The sequence below is a fragment of the Palaemon carinicauda genome, chromosome 42, assembly GCF_036898095.1.
Source record: "Palaemon carinicauda isolate YSFRI2023 chromosome 42, ASM3689809v2, whole genome shotgun sequence".
NCBI classification, from domain to species: Eukaryota; Metazoa; Arthropoda; class Malacostraca; order Decapoda; family Palaemonidae; genus Palaemon; species Palaemon carinicauda.
Genome location: NC_090766.1, coordinates 38244362 through 38253478, shown reverse-complemented (window position 1 = coordinate 38253478; position 9117 = coordinate 38244362). Strand labels below are relative to the sequence as shown.

At 51.6% G+C, this 9117-nt stretch overlaps 1 non-coding gene across 1 annotated transcript; it reads right to left on the bottom strand.

Annotated features, from left to right (window-relative positions):
• Positions 1-7805: 7805 nt before the first annotated feature.
• LOC137633375 (5S ribosomal RNA) lies at positions 7806-7924 on the bottom strand. Its single transcript, XR_011042182.1, has one exon. It is a non-coding gene; the product is annotated as a 5S ribosomal RNA (ribosomal RNA).
• Between the last annotated feature and the right edge of the window lie 1193 nt (positions 7925-9117).

Here is a 9117-nt window from a genome sequence, read left to right as displayed (position 1 = left end):
AAACTGAACATTGTCTTTCACCCTTCTCAATAATGGGCGATGTCAAAAGAGAGACCATGAAGTTCCTTGACTCGTATGGTTGCTGTCCGAGTGTGTAGGAAAATTGTCTTCTTAAACTAGGAAAATATTTGTTGCCTGGTGAAGTGGAACATAAGGAGGTCCCTTTAGGGTTCGGAGAATTTTCACCAAGTTCCGAGAGGAAGGTCTCAATTCCGACAGGGGAAAGGCAAGTTGTAAGTCCGTATGAGTTAGGAAAAGTCTATTGATGAGAGGGTGTCCCTTTCTTTCAGTTTGAAGGTGAAGGATCAAGGTTGAGTGATCATCTTTACCTGTCGAAACTGAACAGGGGGTCTTTTCCTCTTGTATATACTCGAGGATTCCGCTATTGCTGGAATCGAGAGGAGACACACTCTTTCACATGACACCAACCACACAAGACGTTACGCTGCCTGGTAGACTGATGCTGAGGAATTCCTCAGATATTTAGACAACATTTTCGCAAAGAGGTATTGGGTAGTCTCCAGGCGTACAATCATAGCAAAGCTATAGCTTGTGAAAGGTGTCGAAGTGGGTTGTCTGTGATGTGGAGAGGGTTCTCTTGTAGACTCTATCAGGAGCTGCAAAAGGTTTGGAAACCGTTCTGCATAATGCCATGACGGAGCTAGGAGAGTCCTTGAGAGGTTGACCGATGTTCTAGCCTTCTCGAGTGCCGTTCTCCAGATAAAACAGGGACGAGACATAAACGTCATTGTTGTACCCACCATTGTTACCAGAGAGCCTTGGCGTCTGGGGCTGGGGAGCAACGGCAGCCTGGGATTCAGGAGCGTTGGGAACAGACCCCTAGTTGGAGGACCTCGTAAAGGCAGGACTTTGTTGGCTACAAGGCGATCCAAAGTCCATTCGGTATACCTTATCCGAGATGCTGTGCACAGATTGTCGGCGAGCACGTTCTTCCAGTCTGGAATGAAGCGAGCTGATAGTGGTACTGAATGAACTTTGGCCCATCTTAGTGTTTATACTGTTAGATGGGAAGAGGCTACGAGCAAGTTCCTTTTTGCTTGTCGATGTGAGTCTCTATGTAGTGTGTGGTGTTTTGTCCATCACATCACTGAGTGGTCTGTTAGGAACTGATGAGGCTGCTGAAGGACCGGAAAGTTGGCCTTCATCTCTTAAGAAATTTAAGTGAAGGTACTTTCAGACTATGTCCAGAGGGCTGAGGTCATGTGGTGCAGCAGTATGGTCCCTCCTCTCTTCTTTTTTCCTACTCAAGTGTTTTAGCATGGGAGTCGTTCTCGTTCGAGAAGGTTTTGTGGAGATTGGTGTCTAGAATCATTCCCAGACACACCAATCTTCTGGGAGGGAAGTAGATTAGACTTCCGTAGGTTTACCCTGATCACTGGATCTTTGTAAAAAGACTTCAGAAGTTCCAGTGTTAATACAAGGTTGCCACTGAGTCTGCTAAGGTCCTTCAGTCGTCCCAAGACAGAGGAGACAGAAGCTGATCCTGTGAGACCAGGATGGGTGTGGTGGAAAGACCGAAGCACAGTGCCTTGAACTGGTGTTTCTTGTTTGTCTAGACTGAATCTTCCAACCTTCCTAGAGGGATGGTTTGGACCTGGGCGTAAGTGTCCTTTAGGTCCAGTGAGCAAATGAAGACCTGAGGTCTTAGCCCTTGTTCGAACTCCAACATGGTGTGGGCATCGACACAAAGGGACAGCTCCTTGCGGATCCTTTTGCATGGAAGATTGTCGAAGCTGGAGTCGTGACTCGTGTCGTAGAGGATCAGGCGCAATACCCAGTTTAAGAATTCTTCTCTGAGAGAGAATTCCTTTAACTAACAGAAGGAAGGCAATGCTTAGCCTTACCATGCCCTGATGGGATTGATGCTATTCCTTAGAATAGAATCAATCTGGCGAATGTTAATCAATGGTTAACCGTTGGGTATCGTGGTTACTGTGCAGTTGGAGAGTGCTCACAAGTAGTTCCCTGTTGACAAGCCCTTGATGAGGGTTGTTGAACGTTTGCCGATTACTTTAGTGTGATGGCGAACGGCCAGTAGCGAGAAGTATATTGTATACCTTCTGATCTAGAAAACTACAGGAAGAGGTTGACTAGTAAGTTCGAGTCATGAACTGCAGGCGAATTGCCAATGACCGATGAATCGGTGGTCTGTGAGCCGATGGTGAGTTAGAGATCAGCAAGCTGATATGGTCCCCCCCCTGGTTGGTCAGAGATGAGCAAGCTGAAGATGGGCTGGTCAGAGATCAGTGAGCTGAGTTCACTGATCGAAGAAAGATGAGCTGCCCATCGGTGATCTAGAGATCACCAAGCTGATGACTGGTTATTGACTAGCAATCGGTGATTGAAAATGCTAACAATTGGAGATTGTTAGTCATTGGAGGGACTAGAGGTCAAAGATCAGCATTGAGCTAGCAATTGGCGATCTGGTGATCGGCGACCTAGCGATCAGTAATCTGTAAACTAGACATCAGCAAACAGTGATCTAGAGATCAGTCTGTTAATGCTTTCCTGTTTGCTGACGGTGGTCTGTCAAGGAAAAAGAAACTTCAGAAGAGACAGGGACCAAGGATTCCCCGTTTCAATTCCCCTTGTAGGATGCAATTTTCGGGATCTTGAATCCTTCTGTGAAGCCTTATTCCTCTTTCCCCGGTGGCAATGTTTATGTGTTTGCGGGGAGGAATGGGGCAATGGTGACCTGTCCCAAAAGTTTTATTCCTTTTTACTGACTATTGCGCGAGTGTGTAGGAGAGTACTGGAGCGATGGCACACAGGATGATGCTGGTGCTTAATATCTGCCTGGAGAGCAGGCAAGCGCTGGCTCTTAGGCAAGAGCTGGTGCATTGGATTCATGAGCCTTGACTCTTTGGCAAGAGCTGGCGCATTGGATCCGAGACCGTAACTGCGCAGGAGGGCGCAGGAAAGTGAGGAAAAGTGCTGGCACGCAGTAAGGCACTGTAGTTTTGTGCATTCTCCCTAGAATGCGCCGAAGCGTGTGACTGGTTGCACAAGGGTGGGTGCATTGGCACGTGCGTGAGAGTACTACGTGGAGACTGTTGGCGCGTGTGCCGCAGACCATTGGCACCCGCGCGCAGAAGACCGTCGGCGCGCGGGGAAGGCTGCGTGCGCGCGCTCAAGATTATTGGAGCGTGCATGCGCGGAAGGCCGTTGGCGCGCATGCAAGACTGTTTGCGTACGCACGGGAGACCATCGGGGACTGTACGCGGAAGAAAGTCGGTGCGCACGCGGGCAATAATGTTAGCACCGCGCAGGAAACCCTTGCCGCCCGCGCGCGGAAGAAAGTCGGCGCGTGCGCGGAAGACTGTTGCCACGCGCGCATGCAAGACTATTGGCGCGTGCAAGACTATTGGCGCGCACGCAAGAGCATTGGCGCTCGCGTGCACGGAAAATCATCGGCGCGCACGCGGGAGACCATTGAAGATTGTCGGCGCGCGCGCGCAGAAGACTGTTGGTGCGCGTGCAAGACTATTGGCAGGTGCTCGCAAAAGCATTGGCGCGTGGAAAATCGTCGGCGCGTGCACGCAGAAGACTGTTGGCGCGCGCTCGGAAGACAATTGCCATGCACGCGTGCAGGACTATTGGCGCGTGTGCAAGACCGTTGGCACGCGCGCAAGACTATTGGCGCATGTGCACGCAATACTATTGGTGCATGTGCACGCAATACTATTGGCGCACGCGCGGGAGACCATCGGCGCCCGTGCGCTTAAGATCGTCAGCGCGCGCACACGTGCGAAGGTAGTGCTAGTAGGTTGGCATGTCAGCTGACAGGACGATCAAGAACTGGGATGTGCCCTTGGAAGGGCAAGCATCCACCGATGGGGACCGTAAAAAAGGTCCGCATCAGATTCCAGGACCGAAGTCCATGGACTAAGTTGCAGCGCAAGGCTGCGCTGTTAGGTCTGCTGCGCTGGTAGGTCTGCTTCATCCTCCGAAAAGGTATCTCTATGAGTGACCTCTCTCGTGAACGAGAGAGGTGAATACTTCGTAGAAGAGACTTGAAGACACCTGTCATGACGCCCATGAGGGCCAGTGGATCAGCAAGCTGACCTTTAACAGTAGCGATCCTCCGAAGAGGAGTCTCTATGAGTGGCCTCTCTCGCGAACGAGAGAGGTGAACATTTCGTAGAAGAGACTAGAAGACGCCCATGATGACGACCATTGAGGGCCGGAAGATCAGCAAGCTGACCTTGTAACAGTAGCGATCCTCCGAAGAGGAGTCTCTATGAGTGGCCTCTCTCGCGAACGAGAGAGGTAAACACTTCGTAGAAGAGACTAGAAGACGCCCATGATGACGCCCATTGAGGGCCGGTGGATCAGCAAGCTGACCTTTAACAGTAGCGATCCTCCGAAGAGGAGTCTCTATGAGTGCCCTCTCTCGTGAAAGAGAGGTAAGCACTTCATAGAAGAGACTTGCCAAGACAGTGCTCCGCCCCTGAAGGAAGAGATACTCAGCAAGGGGGGAGAGTAGTCTGGGCGAAGGCAGCAACAGCAGTCGGAGATGATAAATTTATTAAGATGTGAGAAGTTCTCCCTCTGAAGGGAGAAACAACCTCAAACCTGGGGAGGAAGCTTCCCTAGGAAGGGAAGTTGTCCAACCTCTGGAGGCGAACCTCCTTTACCGTTCTAAGATGATCTGAAGTGCTAATCATGTTGTCACGGGAGTACTTCTAAGAGAAGTGATGACGCCCATGACGACATCCTCTGATTGACGGCAGTGACAGCAGATTCCCCAGGCATGAACAGAACAGCTCTGCTTTGTTGGTACTTTTAGTCGAACGAAGAAAAACTGCATAGTTAACTGGGAAAAAATAAAATTAATTATTTAACAGAAATTCCCTAGGGAGGAACCCTGCGGGAACAACATAAAATGACAAATTCAGAGATAATTTGTATTGTTCCTAACCATACAAACCTTAGCTATTTACGTTGGGTTTACCTTTCGGCGTAGCTGAAATGGCGAGCCATTAGAATTTAACAAGGGTGTATTACCCACGCGCTAGTAAGCGGGGTGGGGGGGAGGGTAGGGGAGTGGTAGCTAGCTACCCCTCCCCCCTCACACACCGGTGAACTGCTTCACTTCACTTAGAGGTAGGACTTGTCTTAGGGGACAGGGCTGGCGGGCAAATATGTGTAAATAGCTAAGGTTTGTATGGTTAGGAAGAATACAAATTATCTCCAAATTTGTCATTTGTTCCGTAACCGAAATACAAACCACGCTATTTACATTAGGTGACTTACCCCTTAGGAAGGGTGGAAAGTCCCCAGCCATACTGGCTTTGGCTTTTCCCGGGGACTCAGAATCCGAGTGAGTCGCACTCGAGAAAAGGAGTCCCTGCACCTCACAAGTTCCTTGCTCCACAAGGAAACGTGTGGCCTACATAAGCTTGTGTGTGAAGGAAGAAGTGTGACCCGTCCTAGGCAGTTGACCTGGAGTTCCAGAAGGAACTCTGGGTTAGGACGTTCCCAATACCACCTCGTCAGGGTATGGGGGACGCGACAGTATTGACTCAATACTTGGAACACAAGGAAGCATGGTTTACCTGCAGAGGTTTGAGGTCAGCTATGCAGAGACCAGGATGCTGAAGAAAGAAGTAAGGGCCAGACATACTTTTTTCGTTCATGCAGACTAAAACCTGATAACAATGCCCTCAACCTTCTGCTACCTGTCCAAAAAGGAGCCTGAGATTAGACCAGCTGTTGTGTAGCCACCACAGAGCGATAGAAACGTATCGATACTCCTTTGGGTCACCCCCTGCAGGAAGCGGGCTGCGAAGGTCATTAGACGCTTCCAGACTCCAGCTTGTAGCACCTGCGCCACAGAGTAGTACTGCTCGAAGGCGAGGGACGTTGCGATGTATCCGACATCGTGCTGTAGGGCGACGTGACGGGGGAGGGTCTGGATTTAGGTCGAGATGAATGTCCTTGAGTCCGAGCTGAAGAGGTATACTGGTGACTCTCCCCTGTGTCCTTCCTGTGCTCCCAACCCGGCTGCACGTAAAGATAAACTGCAGCTGTTCCCAAAGATAACCCCTCGATTTCTTTACTGGCAAGAAGGAGAAGGTTTGGGTCATCTGATACAGAATGGTGACTCGAAATCTTGAAGGAGTTGGACCGAAGGGCCGCGACCCTAAGATTCTGAGTCTAGCAAACAACTCAGGAGCAAACCTGAATGTTGCCTTCCCCTATTCCTTAGAAAGGGCGGAGTCATATGAGACCAAGAAGATTGCTTACACACTGGCCGAGGCCAGAGTGAGCAGGAGCACCGTCCCCCAAGACGGAATACGATCAGGGGCCTGACGTAATGGTTCTTGAGAAGATCTCTTAAGGGACTAAAAAGTCTGAACCATGCTCCATGGAGGAGGTCTCACTCCGACTGGGGGCAGGGACGTTCGCAGCTTCGCATGAGCGAAGAAAGGTCCAGCGGGAAGGAAAAAGTCTGCTCCTTTCAGCCTGAAGGCCAGGGAAAGGCTGAGCGACAGGCTTCACTGCCGAGAGCGGAAAGGAGTTTCCTCCCGCCGAAAAGCAATAAGTCCGTTATTGCTGGAGAAGAGGCCTCAGGGGAAGAGGTATCTCTCCCACGACACCAACCACAGAAGACTCTCCACTTCGCCTGGTAGACCCCTGAGGATGACTATCGCAGGTGACACGACCTCCGCTCCGTGACAGTAGCAGGTTGTTTCTTCTTGAGGAGGCGGCGTAGTGTCTCCAGGCGTGAAGCCGAAGCGATGCCACGGCTCATGAAAGATGTTGTAGTGTGGTTGTTTGAGTAGCCTGTGCCGTGGGAGACGGTCTCCCGGGAGTTCCGTCAGGGGAAGCAGAGGGTCCGGAAACCGGTCCGCGTATAGTCACAGTGGAGCTCTCAGGGCCATCAAAAGGTTGACAGACAACCTGGTCTTGTTGAGACCCATTCTCAACAGACAACAATGGTGGGAAGACGCAGGCGTCGATGTTGTCCCACCATCACCGGAAAGCATCTTGCCAAAGAGTCTTGGGGTCTGAGACTGGGGGGAAGAACAGCGGAAGCTTGAAGTTCCAGGCTGTCGCGATCAGGTCCCCCAGGCCATGACTTGCTGGTTACTAAAGGCCAAAGACCCCCAGGTACCCTCTATCTGCGAGGTTCTGCTCAGATAGTCGGAGAGAACATTCCTCTGCCCGGAATGAGCGAGCCGATAGTGGTATTGAGAGGATCTCGGATCATCTCAGTATCTCTACTGCAAGATGCGAAGGTATGAAAATGCGTCCCTTGCTGGTTGGAATACGCCAGTACCATGAAGTCGTCGCGCACGGAGCGACTCGGCAGGAACTGTAGGATCTGTAGAGGGGCCAGATTACGGCCCCTAAGCCTGCCTGAATGATGGAGAGGTATCCTTCAGGTCCTGACCATAGGCCTGAACCGGAACATGCCCCCCCCCCCCCAGTTTCCTTTGACGAGTCCGAGAACAGCATCAAAATGTGGGGAAAGGACGAGAATATCCACTCCCATATAGAGGTTCCATAGGTCAACACCCATTGCAGGTCTAAACGTTCCGCTGGTCCCATAGGGGCCAGAAAGTCCGGTTAATCGTTGCTTTGATACCACGGGAACTTGGGCCGCCCCACAGGGAACTTATCCTGAGGCGACCGTTCGGGACTTTAGACGGGTCAATGAGGAAAAGAGACCTAGGAAACATTCCAAGGCAGGGCTGAAAGCTCTGCTTGACTGAGAACAGGTACTGCGACTCTCCTTAGCCTTGCCATAGTCAACTGAAGGGAAGGCTCGGAGAAGGAGGCAACAGCATCTGGCGTCCCCAGGCGGTCACCCATCCAAGTACTGACCAGACCCAACGTTGCTTAACTTCGCTGATCGGACGAGAAGCGGTGTTTCCAACGTGGTAAGGCCGTTGACTCAACATCATGGCTAGATACTCCAGATGCTGAGGCAGAAGTAGAGAAGGCTCCTAGCAAATTACCATGATCCCCCACTCATGGTAAGGACCCGGAAGCTTGTCCCGGCGTTGAAAAAGGTCGAACCCGAGCCTACCGGAGTTGACCAGACCTCCAAAAGGCAAAGGAGGCAGAAGCCTGCTCCTGAGCGGCCATGAGGAAAGCAGGGAGAGTTCTCTGGGGAAAAACCTGCGATGCCACGGCGGGATCGCCACACTGCATCTTAAGTCTAGGCTGAATTCCAAGAGATTCCAGGAAGATGGATGGAATGGAAACTGGAAGTATCCTTCCGATCCAGGGCCTAAGGAGTCCTGCCGCCTCGTTACCAGTCTGATCGATTCTGCTGTTCCACGCTGGACAAAGTTTGTTCGACAAACTTGATCAGAGCTGAGAGGTCGACGACGGAATTCCCGTCTCAGATGCTTTTCTATGAGAAAGGATCGACTGAAGAGGCTGGGGTGAAGCCGTCGACGACCCTATGGAGGACCTTCTCCTAAGGCATAGATCATTCTGCCCAAACGGGCAAACCTCTTGCCGACCCCATCGCATAGAGGTTCAGTGACATTGAATTCGCTGACAGAGACGGAGAGATGGTAGGAGCGAGGCGCGATATCCTTGGCTGATCACAGAGATTGTGCAGGAATCGGCATCGGGAAGCTGTTATCCGGATGAGTAACCTTAGGCATCCTCCCAGCGTGAGACCTGCAAGGGGGGGTTGCCAATCCTAGAGTTTGTGAACTCTGCCGCTCCCTCTAGGATTATGCCCCCCCGGGAGAGCCTCCTGTGCTACCTGTCCCTGACAGGAGGGAACTGCTATTGGACACCTTGCCTTAGCTGCCGTAGCCGGTCCGCCAACTTAGGCCGACGAGGCTGAGAGAAGAGGCACTGGAGGCCTGCAGGGTCTGGAAGAAAGCGCCTTGGAGGAGTGAAAACGGAAGTCGACTTCCTCCGCACAACCGCTGTCCATGTCTCTGTCCTTGGGCACAAACAAGCTCTTCCCAAGAATGGAAGAGTGTCTGAGCTTGTCGACATCCACGGATGAGACACCTGAGAGGAAGCCCTCGGTCACTGCGTCTAAATGGTCCAACATCGAGCTTGCCCGCAAGTTCGAAACTTGGCGACGAAACGCCAAGGTGCTTGAGCCCGAGAGGAGGA